This window comes from Haliaeetus leucocephalus, unplaced genomic scaffold, assembly GCF_000737465.1.
Source record: "Haliaeetus leucocephalus isolate CR32 unplaced genomic scaffold, Haliaeetus_leucocephalus-4.0 Scaffold587, whole genome shotgun sequence".
Lineage (NCBI taxonomy): Eukaryota > Metazoa > Chordata > Aves > Accipitriformes > Accipitridae > Haliaeetus > Haliaeetus leucocephalus.
Window position 1 is genome coordinate 3,918,452 of NW_010973023.1, and position 12,317 is coordinate 3,930,768.

Genomic DNA, 12,317 nt, shown 5'->3' on the forward strand with positions numbered 1-12,317 from the left:
AAATTCTTTTTCAGAGGTTTAAGATCACTCCAAATCATAACCTGTGGAAAATAGGAAATAATTTTCTGTTCAATTTAAAAGTGATTTAATTTACACTTTTGACAGCTATTTTCCTTTGATATTTGGGTAGGGGAAATCATGCAGCTATGGTGGTTATTGCTAAAATCTTTTCTGAGATCCTTCATTCTATATGGTTCACAACTTCATTTTGATTTCTTTAAGCCTAAGCAGAATCTGCTGCCGTTTAAAGTAGTATGTAGAGTCATTTTGGACTGCTTGAATTTATTAAACATGTGCCTACATTTTATTTATTTATTTGTTTTTTTGTTTTTTTTCCCGGTCTTTGTAGTTATTTCATACTGTTTCAACAAAACCACAATGCCCTTCTATGCTTTCATCTTCGTAAGTTTAAGTGCAAGCTGTAAAAACCTGAGGTACATTGTAGTTCTTAGGCATTTTTTCTATAGACTTGTGAGGACCCTGTTGTTTAAAACCAGCTACTTCAAATCTCTAAACTAACTGACTCATTAACATAATAATAATAAATGCTGCAAAGAACATGCTATTTACCTTTTTGTTTATCTTTTTTAACAGAGCTGAGTAGGTAGGATAACTAGTGCAAGATCACATTGTGTTCAGTTCAGCAAGCAGCCAAGAAAGATCTTCCAAAACCCTAATGCACTGGCGAAGGAGGTAACTTCTAGAGTCAGCAGAAGCTGAATATGAGCTGAAGTAGCAGGCAGGATCCAGCAGCGTGGGACTGGCAGCCAGAGGCAAGCCAGCTAATGGGCACCTTCAGGCCTGAGGTTAAAACTGGGTTCAGAGTATGGAGAAGCCTTTTTCAGCACTAACTGTGGGGTGGGGAGCGGGGAGAAGCATGGGTACGCAATTAGTTTGCACGCAGGAGGATATAAGGACAATTACATCTGATGAAAGACGATGGTGGAAAGTATACCTTACTGTAAGCCTTGGCTTTTCCTTCTTAATTTGGGCCAATCACTTAGGTCAAGGCACATAACTGCTTGCATTAAGCTTTCTGTGAGCACATTTAAAGTAATTGTAGGTCTTCTTAATATTTATCAGCTGTGGTAAGGGCCAGTCTGTACAGGACATATGGGAAGGTCAGTTATCTATACAGTTACCTGCCTCTAGTACTCATGTCTAATGTGAAAGCAGGAGACCTGAACAAGAGATAGGTGTAAACACAGAAAGGAGCATCTTGCTGTGGAGAAACTAATAATATAGCACTTACATACTAATTTTCATCAGCTGTCAATCTAAGAAATTAATTCTCTATCCCAATGAAAAACTGAGGTGTGGAAAAGTGAAGAGATTTGGCCGTGGGCATCTAGCAAGCCAGTGGTGGAGCCAAGAATAGAAACCAGCTTTCTTTGTTCCCACCCAGTAGTCAGGATTATTCGACTCGAGGCAAGCCAGTATTCTCTTTCAGCACTAGTCCAGTGCCAGAGGTATACTTTCTAGTAGTTACTGAGACCTAGTCTTATAAGACCCTCTGACTTTCTCTGTATTGGAATACCATCCAATAAGTTCACTGTGATGAATTTTTTTATAATCCAACTCCTCAACTGGTTAAAAATACCACTTAAAAATAACCACAGATTCTTACAGGGGAAGCAGGTGGAATCTGCTAGAGCTAACAGAAAGTTGGACATCATATACTGGCATTATGCAGCCACCTGCATCATTCATTGACTGTCTGGCACTATGCAGCCAGTTCATCATTCATTGACAGTTTGGTTTGTGTGATCGGACCTTTTGTGTATCAAACAATTCTCCCAAAACAGTACAGTTTCAGATTTAAATTGAACCACAAGCCAAGTACACATCTGCATTTTTATTATTTTTAAATTTGAATAGCCCATTGAAGAATTGGATCTCTTGATGGTAGGATACATTCACCTTCTTGTGAGATGGTTTTATTATGCACAGAGTTCTTTTTTTTTTCTTTTTGAAAGAACAGGATACCATGTTTTCCCAAGATTAACAATATTCTTAAAATTATTTTAGAGCTGTTATGATTATAAGAGTTTTTCTGGATCTTTTTTGTTTGGCTTCTTGCCAATGGCTGCTGTGGAAAGTAAATCTTCATGCAAAGAAGTGTGTGTTCTTTCTGAAGGTTGACAAGGGCCTGCAGAGCACAGCCTAAGCATCTGGCTCATGAGATTAAAAAACCTGAGAAGGAAGGAGCTGTAGACCTCAGAGGAAGAGTAACCACCTTAAAAAGAAGGTTAGGTGTGAACAGACAGCCTAAAAAATGGGGAAAAAATTGATCAGCAGGAAAAGTTGTCTCTTTTTAGTGGACAAGAAGTGTAAGGTTCTAGTGACAACTGGTAAAAATCAGGCTTAGATTTGGCAAAGGGTATTAAAAAAAGTAATGAGAGGTCTAGCAGATGATTACTCTGAAGGTTATACTAGGATAGATCTTATTAAATATTTTCATTACTGACATTGCTGCACACACACACAAAATGAAATTGTAGTTACGAAAACCTGTTGATGGCATAGCACTGGGAGACGTTGTTATGTTGGAGGGTTGGGATGCCACAAGAACTGCATTATATTGAGGTCTAGAGTAGTAGAAATTGGATGACATGTAAACAGAATGTGAGGTTGGTCACTTAGAGACTACCAAGGTTTTCAGATAACATTTGGGAGTTTGGTGAGTGGAGAGACTCTGGCAGGTTGTTGCTTCTTCAGCAGTGCCTCCATTGCAGACCTTAATTTAATGAGTTTACTCTATTCTGTTTTGAGTTATTTACTGATGAAGGCAGTCCCCTGGATGCCTGAGTCCTGACAGTTTATTAAAAATTAAACTGTCAGCCAGCAAATTTACTAAATCTATGTAATGGTGTATTTTTATGCTTGTGATGAATATCCATAACAGGATTTTATCCTTATAATTAGAAAAATTCTGAGGAAGGAAATACATGGGAAGTTACTTAGGTTTTTTGGGGGTTGTTTGTTTTCTTCTCCCCCCCCCTCTTTTTTTTCCTTTTTCTATTTTTTTCTTTTTTCTTTTTTTGGATCATACCAGAGAACATCAAACAACTATCCCATCCGTTAGTTAAACAGACATGTGACACTACGTGACACAAATGATCTTTTGGACCATGCGGTGTTTGCAGTCCACATAAAAAGGATATCCTGAAATCATTTTCTTGACAGTGCTTTGGGGTTTGTTTGGAGGAGGTTTCTATCTTTATATATACATATAAAAAACATAGGAAATAATATTGTTTCTGAAGTTGCAAGTTAATATCAACCTCATAAATATATTATCTGATACTCCTCATTTCTTATGTATGGAACTGTAGTGGTGTGAGTTTCCCAACACAGTAAAAGGGAGTCTGATACAGCACCGGGGATGTGAATTTGTGCCCAGATTCTGGTAATGATGCGGATGCTGTGCTGGAGTGCGGTTACACAAAAAGGCTATGACTGTCTGCATGATTAATTCTCGTTATTGCTAAAGAGGTATTGGGAGGAGCATTCTGCACCACTGGGACATCTCTGTGTCCATGGAGAAGCTGGTACGAAACAGAGAAGTTCTGAGTTGTAATTTTTAGAAAGATTCCATTATTACCATTATTATTATTATTATTATTATTATTATTTCCCTATTTCTGGCATATTTTGCTTCCTATACCTACACGTTCATGCATGTTCCTTTTCTTAACAGCTTTTCTCTAGCTCATTCATCAAAATGTATTGGTCCACACTCTGTTGTCCCCACGAAATCTCGACACTGCAGATTCCAACCATGTTGACTCTGGCCTTTTCAGCTCGGCTGGTGCTCCAGCACGTGGGAGAGCATCTCTTACCCCACTAGCTGCCTAGCTGGTTTCCTCCACTGCCAATGCGAATTCTTCCCTCCCAGCTCAGGTCCCCACAGCCCACGTGCCATGAGTGCTTTTCTCACGGACCACTGGACCTTCCATCCTCTCCCCAGTCTGTTGACCGATTTCTCCAGCATACGCTACGCAGGAAACACATCTCTGCCCTCACCTCTTTCTCTTTTCTCTCCTCTGGTTTCCCTGGATGAGAAAATACAATCCTTCCTGTGGTGCTGGTGCAGCCTAACCGTTTGTCTTGGCTCACGATTGCAAAGGGGAGAGGAGGGCATGGGCTGGAGGAGCGCGAGATCCCTGCCTGTCAGCCCTGTGCTCGGGGAACGGGGGGAGTTTCTTAGCTGTACTCCAATCCAGACTCCTGTGGTGAGAAGAGGGACATTTGTGGGCGTTGAAGGATGGCATACAAAACTAGCAGTGGTCAAATCTAACTAGAAAGCTTTTTTTTTTTTGAAAATGTATAAAAAAAAATAATTCACAAAATCAGTCTTAAAGTATAGAAGCAAACCCACCGCATTTTCTGAAGGGCTGAATTTGACAGAATTGCATCCCATACTTTTCTGCTCTATCTGTGGGTCTTACTGTGGAAGGAAGATTGTGTTGTATATTCTAATGTTTTCCCATGCAATTTGGAATAACTTTTAATATCCTTTTATAGTTTGGTAGAGAAAATAGTGATTTTATGTATCTGTAATTCTGTGCTTTATACATGAATTATTGTGCTGTTACTTAAAATCGTTTGCAGTAGGATAATTCAGACTTCTCTTCGAGTCAAGCCTAAGAAAATATCTGTAAATTAGTGCTAATGGTCAGTGTGGCTGCAAGAGAAACTCTTTCATGTTTGGAATTGACTGTAAGATTGAACTTACTCCAATTTATTGCAAAGTCAATATTCAGCTTAAAAATTAAAAAGGTTAATAATTATTAGGTTTTCAGAGGAAAGTACTAGTGTTATGACCTGCCTAACATCATACAGCTACAAAAATGCTATAAAATGATTTTTTAAGCTTATATTTATAGTGAGTAGATGGCTTATTCCTTCATCTCACTACTTATGCATCCATGAACTGTTAATTAATACTTTTGCAGTAATTACAGAATATTTTTAATATACATTATTCTTCTGAATTTTAAAAGATCAGGAATTTTTTATTAATTTAAAAGGATAATAGGACTGACCCACACTTTCATCAACTCTTTAATAAAGAGGTGCTTTTTTAGATCATTTAAATTTTTACGTTTTGATTGCAAGGAATAATAAAAAGTCTTTTTTTTCATACTTTTTTCCATTTACTCTTCTAAGACGGGTCACCATTGTATCAAAAAAGGTCATTGTTCTCCATAAAAAGGTGAGTGATTGCCTGCGAGTATTGATACAAGGGGAACTTGCATCCTAACTCTTTTGACTCCTGGCATGCAATTTTCTTTATACAGAGGGCTGTGGTTTGTAAGATAAATTTTAATTCCATTTAGTTTCTTCCTCTTTTCCACCACTTTGTTACATGCCTGGGAATGTTTAACCCAAATAATTAGATGTCTCTTTGCAATGGAGCTTCTCTCAGCACTCCTTGATATGCGGCTGCTGAGGAGCAGAGAAGAAACCAGAGTACAATTTTTAGGTAAGCAATGCAGTGTGGAAAATTCAGAGGTTAGGTTTCTAAGGAGAGAAAATACCTTATAATTGACCGGCTGATGCAGTTGGAAAAGACACATAAGGACTGGGCACTTCTAGCTGTTCCTTAGGTCTGAAGTAGAATTTGCAGCCTTCAAAGTTGACAGAAGTAGAGATCAGTTGCCTTGGAGTTCAGTTGATTAGGCTTGTTAGAAGAATTGAGAGGAAAAGAAGATGATTGATTGCTACTTTTGGAGCAGGTAAATCGTATTAACAGGAGAGACAGCAGAAGGGAACACAAGAGAAGTAAAAATCAACGGGCACAGAGAGTTCCTGCAGGACACCCATCGCATGCGGTGTGATCTCAGCCTTCCAAAGCACTGGGTCAGCTCCCTGAAGGCAAGCAGGACGCTGCCAAGGAGATGCCTTCGCTGGGAGTAGGGAGGTGGTAGAAAGGCATAGCAAACAGTGAAATGGGTTAGAAATAGTAAATATTGTTAAAAAGACTAGGTCGTTGGCAGCAAATTTGAAAACAGAGACAACATCCCACGTATCTACAAAGCTGGCTCTAGATGGTTCTTTTAATCTTTTTAAAACACACGTTACTTTTTGTGTGGTGTAAAATATGTTTTCATATAATCTGCATGCATATATAAGTAGCGTGCCTTGGCTTGTGCATGATGTGAAAAAGTATCTTTGGATTTCCTCGCATTCCTATTTTTAATACAGTTTTTAATATTACCCCTCGTAGATTTTTTTGTTTGTTTAGAAGCAAAAAGTAAACAAAGATAGCAGCGCATTGACTATATTTAAGACATCCAAGTAATGGCAAACTGAGTGGTTAGTTGTGGTGCACATAAAACTGTTTGTGTAAATAGCTTATTTTCCTGTGTCATAGCTAGACTGATTCACCACAAGTTATGTATGTTCAGGAATTTTGTTAGACTGCACAAATGTCGAAGCTGGAGGCACAGATGCTTGGTGAAAGGAACTGCTGGGCTGTTCCTGGTTAAATGTGCCTCTCAGACTTGAGTAGGTGATTTCTAGTAAGTAGTTTGTTTATAAATCTCTATTTGTGAGTTGTTCGCTCACATATGATACAAATCATGACCCAGTTCACAGAACTTAATAGGTTATGCAAATATTGCCACAGGTTGTTTGCATCTAAGTAATTGTATCAACATCCATGGCAGCGCTCACCTGCTCACCTGTTCCACATTAATGTGTTTAAGGGTACCCTTAATTTTGGCTGCCTTGCATTTGTTACAGCTGTTTGACCTTTTCTTTCTGGTGGCCCAACGGTGAGAGGTACTGAGCAGGACATTCTCCCAGACTGTAGAGAGAAGGGAAGGTGAGCTGTGTTTGATCAGAGCAGGTCTTTTGCTTTTATGCTATATTTTTGGCTACCTCATGTTTTTTGCATAATATTGTTTTTGCTCTTTGAGTTGCTTCCAGAGCACCTACTAAAACACCACAAATAAGTGCAGCAAATTATAAGAAGGAAGTGAAATAGTCTATCACAGGCTACATTTCATTTGGTGAGCTGACAAACGCTTCGTGATCCCAGTCAACCTTTGCTTTTGATTCTGTATTAAGGTTCAGAGATTTCTGATTCCCCTTTGTACCTCCTTTCTGTAGGAAAGAAAGTCATGTGTGAAGACTGGGACGTGTAATATGTTTTGACCATCTTAATCTGTGCAAGTGAGCAATGAAGGACTCTTAAGATACACCACGATACAGCTCTGCTACTCAGTCTAGGCACCATTACTTAGGCTGGATGCAACACAGTTAAGGACATTGAATCATTTAAGATTGTCTTTTCACAGGGAAGTGTATGGAGCACAGTTAAGGCACACACCTGCAGTATTCCTACAAGTTCAGTTGTCTTCATTTTTTTTTTTCCTTAAAATTGTATTTTTTTTTAGTGTTAAGGGTTTGTCATGAGGCTTTACAGAGTATTTAGGCATATGAGTGTTTTTCTGAGGTAGCAGACAGGTTTTTCAAGCAAATTTGGGATGGGAAAAAGTATTTTGTTTCTCTCCATTCCAGAATGATACACTAAACATTGTCATCTCTTTGCCCTGATAAAATTCTGGGCGTTAGACTAGCTGCTGTCATAGGCTACTATGTTACATTGAACAGATTCTTCAATTTACTGGTAGCTGCATTTAAAGAATTTCTGTTTTAAAAATTGCAATTTCTTAATTTTAAGAATTTTATAACATGGTGTGGTTGACACCTCTTTCTTTTAAATGTTGTAGTTGATGGATCACTTCTCTTAAAGGTTCTTATTTTACATTTTGCCTGTTTGCTAGTGCAGTGGGTAGTGTAGTTATAAATTCTTTTGAACCTCAGCTGTCAACTAGTAGTAACCTGTAAATCGCAGTTTATTGTGAACTGTTGGTTCATATGGTTGCTGTTGCAAAAGTTGAGACTTGAGAGGGAGATGAACTGAGTATTTGTTGTGGTTTAACCCCAGCCAGCAATTAAGCGGAATTCAACATGTATGAAATGTAACATTTTAGCACACCACGTGTTCTGACTCATGTGATCCAAACTTTAAAAAAAAAACCCAACACACCCCAAACTCAAAATACGAAGTCTAGAGGAAAAACTAGATATCAGCAGGTTTTGAAAATATCTGAATGTAACAGTATTACATTGTACAGGTGGAGCCATACATCAGGTATGAAGGCTTTTGATAATGTCTCTACCCATGATACTGAAGCACAGTGTTGTCTAGATTTTATTCTGGGGCGGGTAGGTGCTGCCATTTCTGTATTTCCTGAGTTGCTTCCTTCCCTCCCCATTTTGAAAATTGTTGAGGGGGTTTTATTTTGTATTGTTTGTGTTAAGGACAATAGGCCCAAGAATCTGGTCTACCAATGGATTTGGTAGCAGTATTCAAAAATATTGTGGTGGAGGGATGTGTGATATATATATAAAGTGCAGAATACTTCACTGAAGGAAAAGTAGACTAGCGTTAGATGGATGGCAATGTATGCTTGCAGGTAACTAAATACTGAGTTTATATTGAGCTCCATTTGTCTCTAATGGAGAAAGGAGTATTTGAAATCAGTACACAATGAAAACTTCACGAAGCAAATATTGTACTTGGTATGCTCTGATGTGATATATTGTGTGTTACAAGTGAAGTAGCAAGATGCGTTTTCTAAACAGAAGGGAAAAGCGCTTAGTTTTTTGTGATCTCTTGTAAGTTACAAAGTAAAATCCATTTCACTGTTCCTAGCACTATAACTCCTCCCTGGACCTTTGTAGTTCATGTACGTCTCGTAAAAGGTCTGTAGAGCAAAGCAAAGCATTTGTTCAGGCATACTTCTGCTAGCTCTGATTTAACAGGGCAGGTAGTGGCCACAGCTGTAATCTGGTACTCTGGGCTTCGCTATGGCCTAATGACCAGGGTACCAGCCCGCTGCAGGCCCTGATGTGAACTTTTGTGGTTTCCTTCATGTAGCACATCATCTCCCGTCACCTGCGCTCGCTAGGCTTGCACGTCAGTACAGACAGGCTGTTTGACACATAACTGAAGGAAAAAAGACATTGTACTGGAAAATGTATCAGGTCCACCCAGCCGCTAATTCTTTGTTGCTAGTCTTTATTAATGCTCTAGCACTTCTTAGTTTATGGGAGGAGTTCTTGTGAATGCGTAACGTTTTCTGCCACGAAGGAGGAGTGCTGCTTGCTTGTGTGCTGGGCTGCAGCGTCAGCCAGCGGTTCCTGTATCGGGCTGTCCGCCTCTGGGCGCTGAAATTGAGCGCGGTACAGCCAGCGCTCGGCAGACCTGGGTGCAATTCGTCTGAGCAGTCAGACACAGAGAAATGCCTTGTAAGTTTGCTGCGTTCTTCTGACTTCTGTAAATCCATGTCTGGATTCCATTATCACGTAATTGCAGTTGGACATAAGATCCCCCTAGAAAACAGTTCTGACCACAGCAGCACATTAGAAATGGTCTACCGCTACGTACTTGAATGTGTTTCAGTACTGGCAAACCAGTCAAGAGAGAGATTTGTCTGCACATATAACTAAAAGCCAAGGACTTTTTGGTCATGAGAGGTAAGATTTTGTGTAGTCTCTCTGTGCCCCAGGTTCACTTTCCTTGGGCAAATTACTAAAGTCAGCAATTTCAAACTTAGGAGACTGGAGTTAGGTGTTGACAGCCATCTTTAAGTACCTAAATAAGTGGTCTCATTTTAAGAGGTCCTGGGCACACAATTCTTTCTGACTTCAAAAGAAGCTGCAAATGCTGTGTCCACTTTGATTAATTGAAAGGCTGACCATCAAAGTGAAATTATGTTGCCAAGCTAAAGGAAAAGAAATAAAGACTTAGCACACTGTATAAATCAATCGCAGATCAGAGTTTACTGGGTATAAAATGTACAGCATCTTACGTGCCCTTTTGTACTTTCTGAATCTCACTGGGCCCAAAACTACAACAGAAAACCCCCTCACGGTTTGTGAAATATGGTAATGCCCAGAAACATTTGCCAGTTTAGCCACTGAAAAATAGATATGGCTGCTCAAAATTTATGCTGTTTGCTAGGGCCTTAGGTGAAAGGAAAACGAAATTTTAAAATGCTTATTTTTTTCATTCGAAGGTAATGTCTTAAATCCTTGAGAGATGAACAGCCTACTACCTTCCCCTACTTTGATCGATCTGTCTTTGAGGTGTGATTTATACCTTATTATAGTACTTCAGGTTATGGCCTCTGTTTCTGAAAGTTTTGTGGAGATAGGTGTCTGGGGAGGGAAAAAAAAAAAGACCTGATAAGTGGAAAGATGGGAAGAAAGGCTCCGGTGTATGTGCATGTTGGTTGTGTTTGCCAGTCCTCACAGCAGAGGGAATGCTCTGTGCGATGGAAGCTTCAGCTGGGGATTGAATAACTCATGAGGCATAAAATCATGGGAAGACACAATTTGCTAACACTACTGTTTGTAGAATTAGGGTTTTCTTTCAGGCTCAGTTTGCCAGCTCTTACATCCTTACCATGTTTCCTGGGTTATCAGCACATTCAGGCAAACCAGAGCGCCAGGTTTAAACATGGCATTTGTGTTACAGCTACGTATTTGGCATAGACACACTAATGCAGGCTAAGGAATCAGCATTACTATTACTCAAAATTACCATAAATTTGGCTCAAAATGAATGTTCAGTAATGAGTAATGGAAGATAACAGTTTGTACCACAAGTGTATCACCTTCCTTGTCTTAGCGGCTCCTTATCACCACCACCCGAATACTGATCTGGAGTGATGCCTGTATAGCCCTCTGATGCATCTTCTAGTGACAGAGACATCTTCTGCTGCCACTGGTGTCTGGGTGGGGAAACAGCAATCGCCCTAGTCCTTTCCTGCCTGGCCTTCAGTATCAGGAAAGGTGTGTGTGAATTTGGGAATCTCTCTCTTTTATCTTCATTCTCTCCAGTACTTTTGTATGCAGCTGAAGGCTAGGTGATAGATTTTTGTCATGGCTCTTTTGTATTGCTGGAGTGCACTACTGTTACCTGATAAGATTAGGAAGTCAAGCAGCATGAATGATTATTAAAAATAATTGTTTGTTTATATAAATATGACAGCAAAATAGGTTACTCATACGGGCCAAGTGACCCAATTATTCAGATTTTGAACGTGTAGAGAAGATGCACTATATTGCTGCACTTTAAGGAAAGAAAACCTTTTATTCTGTGTTGAACTGCTGAGCAAGTTTATTTCTTTTTGCAGTGCTAGTACCCTGATGATGGGGAACCACTGAAGAGTTTGTTGATACTACAATTCACGTTTTTGTGTCTAGAAGAGAGAGCTGTTGTAACCTCCTTAAGTGACCATTTCCTGTGGTGAATGCTGATCTATCCAGATCTTCTGTCAGAAAGTTTAATTAGATATAAGTGAAGTGATACGATTAGGTCTTAACCTGAGTCTTCCATTGCTCCTACTAGATATTTTCAGCTGCTTGCTGTAAAGCTGGGCTTGGGGGTTTCCATTAGGATTGCTACAGACTTTATCTCAACCCTCATGCAAAAACATGTTTTAAAATAATATAGCTAGCTTCATTAGCCCTTCTGCATTTCTTTGAAACACTAGGTTTAAATAGGAAACTAGCCAAACTGAGACAACTACCATTCCCAGAACTCAGTCAGGTTTTTTTGGCTGACCATAGTCTTTGTAGTTTAGCCATTTGTTTAAAAAAAAAAAAAAACAACAACCCACAACACAACCAAAAAAACCCCGAACCAAAACCCAAAACGATGACAAACTCCCAGAAAAGCAGAAGAACCAGTGCGATTAATCTAAACGTCAATATTTTGGTAGTTTCTTGCTCTGCCATGCATGTTTTTGTGTTGTCAAACAACAGATTGTTGTAGCAGTGCAGAGGTCTGTAAAAACAGGGCTTCCTCCTGCTGCTTCCTGCTGAACAGGAGCAAACACACGCTGTACTCTGCTGTTAAGTTGTGCATAGCCCGTTTTTATGTGTATCTCCCCTGACAGACCTTTATCGTGCACCTTGGGGTCAGCCACCGGACGCTGCTTTTTTTCAGATCGAGAAACTGATCCCTGTAGTCAGATTTAAAAGAACAGGCTACTGCCCAGTTCATGTAGAGCAACTCCAGCCCTAAGGGAGGCCAACTTCTAGAGTGCGATCTCCAAGCCAGCTTTCGTTACTCCTCATTTCCTCCAGAAATCTAGCTGAACGACAAGTAAGCTGTTAAAAAATATTTTATCGACATTTTCTTCAAAGAATGTGGATTTAGCCAGAACAAAACGTTCTACGCAAGTGCAAACTTCTGACTTGTTTCCTGCCTTCTTACCCGGCAAATTTTC

General features: G+C 39.5%; 1 protein-coding gene across 1 annotated transcript in view; it reads left to right on the forward strand.

Moving 5' to 3' along the window:
- The window catches only part of ZNF407 (zinc finger protein 407), a 321,826-nt gene that overhangs the window by 47,664 nt on the left and 261,845 nt on the right, over positions 1 to 12,317 (forward strand). The gene's annotated exons all lie outside the window — the stretch shown is intronic.